Consider the following 10,026-nt stretch of genomic DNA (forward strand, 5'->3'; position numbering starts at 1 on the left):
CTGGTGCTTCTTACATATGCACCATACCATTGATTTTTATTCTTACTCCTTTGTTCTCCATACACATGGTCCCATCATTCCAAACCCAACTCCATCCCTCCTCTACTCAGATCCTTCCCCCTTTTTATTCATCTCTGATATCTATTTTTCCCTTCTGATAAAGATTGAAGCATTCTCTCTTGGGCCCTCTTTTTTATTTTGATTCTTTGTGCCTGTGGATTGTAGCAGTGGTTATTCTGTTCATCTGTTGCCTATCTATGGATCACATTCCGCTAACTAGGTGGCCTTGCCTAGCCTTAATGAGAGAAGACTCACCTAGTTTTGAAGTGACTCGTTTTGTCAGGGTGGGGTAATACACAGGAGAAGCTTCCCTCTTCTCAGAGAATGGGAAAAAATAATGGGATGAACTGAGATGTGAGAGGCGAATGAGGGGAGATATGGAGCTGATATTAAATATAAAATGAATAAATAATTAAATTAAGAAAAAAACTACCCACTGTTAACTCTCCTTACTGTATCTCATCATTTTTCTACAATATTCTCAATTTACAGCCTTGGTATAAAAAATGAACATCTTAAAGTGAATAAAGTTGTGTGGGATGATAGAGGAGGAGCTGAAAAGTAACTAGTATTTTATTTCAGAGTATAAGAAGCATCATGACCCTATCCTTAGGTTTTCTGGACATCTCTGTAGCAGCATATTTTGAACCAATGTACTATACAGAAGTATTAATAACTAGGAGTCACATAAATGGCCTGGTAGGTGTGAAAGCCAGCTATGGTATAAACATAATAAGATAATATATGCTAGGACATGCCCCATTGAAATACCAACTTCAGCCTTGGTACTCACAACTAAATTTTCTAGATCCTGTCAATGTAGTATGTATTGCTGATGACCAAATATGCAAAATTCAAGCTTTAGGAGACATTTAGCATAAAATCATAGCAACTCACAAACCATGAGTGGGCTGATATCTAGATATACGTTTTATGAATTTAACCAGTCTTTTTGGGACATCCTTGTACCCTAATGGTACATAAATCAAAAACATTTTGTCTACATAATCAGGAAACCTCTGAGAAATATGCTTTAACACTACTCCTTTTAGAATATATGAATACTAAGGCATTTATATGTTTAGAAAACACAAAATGTAGAAAAACTGCCATGTAATCTGTGACATTTGGCCACCTTTATGCTGTATGAATCAGAAGGTTAACTTAATCATAGAAGAGACTGTTTTTGAGCAAATTTTGAGATGTTTGGTTATCACTGTGTTGTTGAGACGGCAAGAAAATTTTGAATCAGAGCACCTTTACTAACAGTTATCAGTGCACCCTTACTAACAGTTATCAGCAATCATCTTAACGATCTTCATAGCACAGAAGAACTGAAAATACAATACGAGCAGGCATAGGCATCAAGATGGGCAGCTCAGCCATATGTTTTGCATGCTTGGTAGGTTTTTGCTATGGCTCGTGTCACTGTGAGAGGCAAGCTTTGATACTGCTGACAGTAGTAAGTGCCAATGTCTTCAGCCTGTAGGTTGCTGATGCTGAGAGTAAAATCTGTCCCAGACTGACTGCCACTGAATCTTGATGGGACTCCTGTTTGAAGACTGGTTGCCTTATAGATCAATAGTTTAGGAGCATTCCCTGGTTTCTGCTGGTACCAGGCTAACCAACTATTGATGTTCTCACTGGCATGGCAAGTGATGGTGACTCTGTTTCCAAGGGATACAGACAGAGTGGATAGAGACTGGGTCATCTGGATGTCACATCTCACACCTGAGGTTGAAAACACACAACAAACATACAGTATTGAACACAGTGTAAGATAACATCCATGAAAAGCCCTGCAGCACTCAACACACTGGTTGCAAAGTTCTCTGCTTCTGTCTCCTTTACCTGAAACCCAGACCAGCAGTAGCCCCAGGAACTCAGGAAGAACTCTCATGTTGATGCTGTGTCTTCACAGAGAGTGACTTCTACACATGTTGTCAACATCCTCTAATGTTATATTCAGAGCAGTGGGTTGTACAATGGGCACATGCAAATCAGCAAGGGTGTGCTGGGTTGGGACCAGGTGCAGGATTGAGATTTGGCATAAAACAAAAAAAAAAAACAGAATCCTCAGATATCAGAAGAGTGGAACATTTTTTGCCTTCAGATAGCATGATACTTTCTGTGAGTCAAAATCAACATCAGTATAGGAATTTGTAAGTGATGATGTGTTTTTATCCCCTCTTCTTCTACCTGTTTTTTTGAGGTACATTACTGTTAAGTATTGTTGCTGAATTTCTGAAATAAACTCAGAAATCTAAAGAAGACAGTCATTCTAGTTTTGTCTTTTTAAAAAATATATAAACTTTATAATAAAAATATTTCAGATCAATAACAATACCACAAACCAAAATTAACCATAATCAAAGTCTATACAACTCAATGAAATTCTATATACATAAAATGGAAGCTGTGGTGCTTCACATCAGATTTTGTACTTTCAAATGTATTTCATGCATTTATTCATAGCCCAAACCACATCTTCTGTGACAAACTTAGAAAAAAACATTAGTTCTATTTCCTCTTCCACAACTTCTGTCTACGTGATTTATTGTTTTTTGGTCTATAGATATCTCTGATCACAAACTTACTGTTTGCTCTGGGCTCTGATACTCTTGAAGTGAAAATAAAAAAAAACACTTAAAATCATTAAGTCATGCCTAGGTTAATGTGAGAATCTTTGTTCCCCTTCTACACAACCTTGTGTTTCTTTACCTACCAGATTTCTGCAAGTGACTTTAATGAAAGCCATCCTGTGTCAGGAAACTTTTCAGTTCCCTGTGCTATCTTCTTAGCTTGCATTATTCATATCTCATGGTTTTTTGTATGTTTCGTGATACTATATCAATCTTTCTGCCTGTTTTTTCATATAAGTCACCATTTTTCATAACTGAAGATCCACACCAACAAATGCTTATTTGACTCTGGAAAGTTCTGTGTTCTTTGCCTATTCTACCACTACCAAATACACCCCAACTACAAGGGGAACACAATTTTCCATGTATGTGTGGTAGATAAGTGAAGATGAAGTAAAGAGAATAGACAAGCATTTAGAAATGAATGAAAAAGTTATACATTAAGGAATTGTTAACTGAGTATTCACTATGGCACAACAAATACATGTTAAAACATTTAATGATCAAAGTGGTCTAGATCGGAAAGTTGGCATGGTGACTAGATTCACATTCATAGAGGTCCCAAGAGATGAGCATCCTTCTTGTAGTAAACATCTAAGCCCATCTCTTTTTTAGCTTGGTTCTATTTCCTGGTGCTATGAAAAAATACACTTATACAAACAAAATACAAAGCTTATTTTAGCTCATACTTCAAGAATATAGTTCAAAGACTTGAGAGCTCATAGAGTAAGAGCACTGGCTGCTTTTTCAGGCAATTTGCATTTAGTTCAAAGCACCCACAAGGAGGCCCATACTCTTCTGTAATTCAGCACAATGGGATTTGCTACCCTCTTCTGGACTTCTAATGCACCAGACACACATGTGGCATGCAGATGTATTTGCAGGCAAAACACTCCGACACATAAAATAAATATATTTTTAAAAGACAGATTTTACTATGGCAAGTTTTCACAAAAAAATATATATATATATATATAGTTGAGATATAGAAAGCAAAGCAATGGAGGATTGCTGACTCTCACCATTTTTGTACTTTATATACAATCCATGATGCTCTGACTAGTTAATGGCTCCACACATAAGTAAAACACTAGAAATGGGGAAACTCTAAAACCCTGTCTCTTAGAGTGTATAGCCAGTAAATTATTGTTGGGGTTAGGAGTAAGCATAGTCTTCAATGGTGTTGCCACTGGTAAAGTATCCATGTGGAAAGTAAATATGTCAGTGCCACGTTCTTGGTAGAAACACTAATTAAATGTCCCGAGCTCCAAATAAAAAAAACAAAAAGACATAAAAATACAAGGACTTGACTAGAAGCAGAAAGGTAATGTTGATGAGAGAAGGAAAAATAAATAATGAAAGATATGACTTAAGTCCATTTGTTTCTCTCTGTGTGTGTGAATGTCTGTATATGTCCGAGTGTATATGTCTCTGTGTTTCTTGTGTGTGTATGTGTGTGTATGTGTGCTGTTAAACAATGATATTCTCAGACACTAACATTAATGTTGATAATCTTTTTCTTGTTTTACTGAAGGCTTTGCCCTAGTTGATTATCAGTTCTATTGAGATGACAATTGATGCTAAACACTTTGTTCCCCCTGTCTCTCCATATTTAATGGGTACCTTTTGTTATTTGCTTGACAAAAGCTAGTGTCATCTGGAAAGAAAAACCTCAACTGAGTAAATGCATGTACCATATTGCATGTAGGCAAGTCTATAGTACATGTCTTTCTTTCACTTTTTTTTATGTTAGTGCTTCAACTAGGAGTGCAATGCCTGAAGAAATGATACTACTAGGTATGATAAGAAGGCAACTTGATCAAGAAATGCAGAGAAAGCAAGTAAATAGTGTTCTTCCATAGTTTCTGCTCCATTTTCTTTCTCCATGTTCCTGCCATGAATGTGCTTCGACAATAGATTATGTTCTATTTTTTGTCAACTAAATTAACTTTTTTCTTCCTGAGTTGGTATTAATAAGTGTTTTACCACAACATTAAAACCAAATTGAGAAACTATCCTATCAATGTTTGTTTCTTCTCCCTTTGAATAGCACCTTTTCTCTCTCTAAACATCATCAGAGGTCACATCACATCTAGGTATATATATTATTCACCATGCAGACTCAAAGGCTCTTGTAGAAGACTTGTTAGGGATTTCCATAAAAACATATTCTGCTGCTATTTTCATGCAGAAAGAAGGATATAGCCAATGATTACAATGAACCATCTCAAGAATAAACACTATCCATAGAGAATAGTTATGGCTATTAGTCATTTGGCCTTTTAAATTTTTGTGTTTTAATGTTTTATTTATTTATATTCATTGTTGAAAAATTTGCACATTTCTTATCTGCCATAGGACATTCAAAAGCCATCTCCTTGATGATTTACAAAAATGAGCCATCCTGAAACTTTGTCCAGTTTAGCCAAATTGTAGGTGATTTGCATGTGCAAGAGTACAGCCCATTTATCTAAAGACTTAATAAGCTGTTCAAAATCAGTACAGGTGTCATTGTCATTGGGGACAAAATTAAGATATGATGGCTCCTGCTCATCTCCTAGGTCTCCTTCTGGGACTTCTATTGTTCTCACTCTCAGGTGAGGAAGGATGGAAGTATGAAATCACATAACCCACAGCTACCAATGCTGCTTGATTTTTATTCAGGTAATTTTGTATATATTGTATTGTATAGATTATATTGGTTGTATTTTTCTAACTTTAGGTGCTCAAGGAGCCATCCAAATGATTCAGTCCACATCATCAATGTCTGTGTCACTGGGAGACAGAGTCACCATCAACTGTCAGGCCAGTCAGGACATTAGCAATTATTTAAACTGGTACCAGCAGAAAGCAGGGGAAGCTCCTAAACTTCTAATCTACAGTGCATCAAATTTGGAAGATGGAGTCTCATCGAGGTTCAGTGGCAGTGGATCAGGGACAGGATTTACTCTCACTATCAGCAGTTTGAAGCCTGAAGATATTGCAACTTACTACTGTCAACAATATGATGAGCTTCCTCCCACAATGATACAAGTCATGACAAAAACCCTCAAAGAAAGCAAAACATTCTAGCTGAATGACCAGTTGTTTCTCTGTGTATCTCCATCTCATGGTAACTTTTTTTTTTTCAGATTTATCTTGAAACTGAAATGCACTGAGCGATTTTAATAGAAGTAGCCATGATGTTTACAAGTATATCTACTCTCACTTCCTCAACTATCACAGATGGTTCTGAAAATATACTTCTAAGATAACCATTTTCTTCCACAGTTTGTTCAATGATATGATGAGACTTGGAAGGTGAAAGTAGAAGATTCATTATCCACAAACATCTAAATAAAGATGAATTGACAGGTTGTGAGGTTGGAACTAGGAAATCACCATGATGAGCATCAGAACACGAACACTAGTTTTCATAAACTTCCTTAAGAATGATAGGTTTTTTAAGCTTTGTACTTCAAGATAACTGTCTAAATGAGTATTAGAGTATCCCCATATATAGTATGTACTTCTTTGAAATAAAGGACTTTCATTTATTAGGATGTTTGCAATTTAATACAAATGATAAAAAGAACTGCATTAACAGAGAACAATATAAAGCTGAGGGTGGTGGTAGAACATGCATTTAATACCAGCATTCTGAGGCACTGTTGGTTAGATACCTTCGTTAAGACAAGCTTAATTTCTTTAGAAAGCATAATCTCTCTCTCTCTCTCTCTCTCTCTCTCTCTCTCTCTCTCTCTCTCTCTCTCTCTCTCTCTCTCTTTCTCTCTCTCAATAGATAGATAGTGATAAATAGAGGTCTATCCAAAAACACCAAAACAGTAAATAAAAATATAACCAAAAGCTTTATGTTCTAAAATTTACCATAGGCAGGAAGTCTTGCTGTAAGTCCTTCATTATCATCATCATAGGCCCAGAAGAAGAACTCAAGAACAGAATTGTTCATAAGCAATATGTGTCCAATACCTTCTCCAAGTGCCTATTTCTCAGCTAAGACCTATGCCAGATTTTCTAGAATCTTATTTGATTTTTTTTCCTGTGATAGCACCATAATCAAAACAACTTGGAGAGCAAAGGGGTTATTTAATTTGGGAGTTTACATTATAAAGGGAATTCAGGGTGTGGACTTGGTGGCAGAAGATAGATTTTGAGACTTAAATCCTAATACTACTCAGGACCACCTGTTTATGAGTAATACAAATTAAAATGCTCTGTCCCTTCTTTTACAATTGCTAAATTTAATCAAAAGAGTAGTGTGGCTGTTGGATTGTTAAAAAAGTTGTTACATAATAAGCCTTCAGGAAAGATGCTTATTAGGAGAAAGGGTGTAAAGATTAAGATCCATGATTTGGAGTGAGAAAAATAAATAAAAACATATTTAACACAATGTAACAGGAATGAGAAAAAATTCTTAGTGTTAAAGTGCACTTACTGTTGTTGAACAGGACCCTAGTTGATTCCCAGCACCCACATCATGGGTAATAACCTTATGTAAGCCCAGATCCATATAATCTAACAACCTCTAGATTACACAGGCATAGGAAAAACACATGGTTTATTTTTATACATACAGGTATATATTCATAAGATAAACATTAATCTAAATGCCAATCAATATTATATCAAAATTATAGCACTCCCATTAAAATAATAAAAAAATCTTTAAATGATGTAGCTATAACAAAAGAGTAAGAATGGTAGAGAAACCTTTCAGCAGAAGATGGCAGGGTGATGCCCAAGAGAAAAGTGACTACAGAGACATTTTCCAAAGAGGATATATGAGTTTTATAAATTTTGAGTTGCTGATAGTAAGTTTTATGCCCTATGATTTTGTTTAAGATGCCATATTTGGTAGATACCGTTCACAAGCCACGTTTGGTCATAAATTCACTTAAATATATTGGGGGAGGGAGGAAGGTGAATCTTGAGAATGGCAGAAGTATGGAATGTTCCCTCCATGTTCTGGGCCACAAGCCTTGGTGCATATTGCCTTACATCTCTTACCTCCACTGCTCTGTTTTAGGTAATTTCACAGCTCAGGACCAAGATTACAGGTTCTACAGCAAATGAATACTGAATGACCAAGAAGTGCTTAAAGAAATGTACAATAGCCCTAGTTATCAGAGAAATGCAAAGCAAAACTGCTCAGAGATTCTATCTTCCACCTGTCAGACTGGTTAAAATAAAAATCTCAAGGGACATTGTTGGGAGCCGTTGGTGCCTCACCAATAGGTGGCGACAGCTTCCAGCTTATGATTCAGCAAACAGAGCTGTTGCCCAGCCCAAGAGACATAGTGCGCATATATCACAGATGTCACAGCCCGCTCTCGGGGCATACTAATGAGCTATTGGAGGACGCACCAATCAGGTAGCAACACGAGTCTCCTGGGCATATATAAGCAGTGCATTTTTCTTCCACGTGGGTCCTCTGCTCAGAGTGTTGTACAATAAAGGTTGAAGAACTCTGTTGTTGCATGCCATTCCTGCGGGCGGGACATGGGGCATGCAACAGGACATCACATTGCAGGTGATGTGAAAAACAATACTGCTCCATTGCTGGTAGAAGTGCAAACTTGTACAACCACTTTGAAAATCCAGAGTGATTTCTTAGAAAATCGGTAATTGTTCTATTCCATGAACCCAGATAAACCCTTCTGGTGATATACCATAAAGATACCCCACTATATCACAAGGGCACTTGCTCAAGTATGTTCATAACAGCATCATTGATAATAACTAGAAACTGGAAACAACCTAGATGTCCCTCAACTAAAAAACACATTAAAATGTGATATATCTTAATTTTTGTGTACTGTTCAGCTATTAAAAACAAAGATATCCTGAAATTAGCAGGTGGTTGAATGAAGCTTGGGTATGTCATCCTGTGAGTGAACTAACCCGGATTTAAGAAGGCACATATTGTATATACTCACTAATAAGTTGACATTAGACATAAAGTGAAGGGTGACATTGCTATAATCTACAGACCAAAGGAACTGGATAACACGGAGGACCCAAGGAAGGATGTGTGACTCTCACTCAGAAGGGGAAACAAAATACTCATCAAAGGTGGATGGTTGATTGGTAGTATGGGGATTATAATAAGTTTTGAGGGGAGCAAAGGGCAGGAGAGGGCTGAGAATAAATATGGAATTCATGGGGAGGGTCACATCTTAGGGACTAGCTGGATGCCTGAGACACAGGTACAGGAAAACCCAGGATATAGGGGTGGTACTACTTGTAGCCACCAATCTCAGTCACTATTGCTGATGCCAAGAAGTGCTTACTGGCAGGGGTCTGTTATGGATGCCTCACCAGAGGTTCCACCAGAGCCATACTGATACTCTTTATTAATTAGTCCTCAGTTCTGTCCACTCATCTGTCTGGCATTTGCTAGTAGATACTATGTTTTCATAATTCTCAAAACTTATGAGGATATTATTAAAAGATCAACTGGAGATTGGAGATTAAACTACATACATACATATGTGTATGTATGTGTGTGTATGTATATATGTATGTGTGTGTTTGTGTGTGTATGTGTGTATGTATTATGTGTGTGTGTTTGTCTGATTGTGTGTGTATAAAAGTATATGATTGATCAAAATTGATCCATAAGTCAACTAAAGTGTGGTTATACATATAAACAACCATCCAAACTTTTTTCTTTTTTTTATCAGATACTCTGTATTTACAAATGAGATGATGTTCGTTTCCTCTGAACTGCTCCCATCTCCCATCCCCCCATCCAAACTATTAATTGAGCCATAGATTGCACATCCATTTCCAGAGTACAATCATGTGAATCCCCCCCAAAAAAACTCCAACATCTTGTCCTTCCCAACCCACCAGATGTAGGACCTGATTCATATCCAGTGCCCAGGGCTAATCTGACCATGCCAGACAATGAGAAATTAAACCATGTTGATTCATCACACTCTACCCTACCTTCAACAATATGATGGACTCTTCTGCAAAATATCCAATATCTTCACCCAGTCATATATATATATATATATATTCAAGGATTTTAACCATAAGGCACATCCTTAAATAATAGATGTGACCTAGAAAAAGAAAAATGTAAAAGAAATAAATCTATAATAAATGTATCAGAGGCAAGATGCTTTCAGGCAGAGGATGGTTTTACAGTAGACACATTAGAAATAGTTTTAAGTATAATAGGGAATTGCTGGAAAGTTGATATCTGAGCACTGAACCTGCAGGAGTGGTGGAGAAATACAGTGACAAGTAGAAGGCAATTAAATTTACTAAGTAACAGGATGTTCCAAAGTATCCAATTGTAAATACTACTGGCATC

At 36.7% G+C, this 10,026-nt stretch overlaps 1 gene segment (V, D, J or C); it reads left to right on the plus strand.

Moving 5' to 3' along the window:
- The first annotated feature begins 5,241 nt into the window (after nucleotides 1–5,241).
- Nucleotides 5,242–5,774, plus strand: LOC308432405 (immunoglobulin kappa variable 1-33-like). The segment is given in 2 exons: nucleotides 5,242–5,299; nucleotides 5,425–5,774.
- The last annotated feature ends 4,252 nt before the right edge of the window (nucleotides 5,775–10,026 follow it).

The sequence above is a fragment of the Micromys minutus genome (assembly GCF_963924665.1).
Source record: "Micromys minutus genome assembly, chromosome: 18".
NCBI lineage: Eukaryota > Metazoa > Chordata > Mammalia > Rodentia > Muridae > Micromys > Micromys minutus.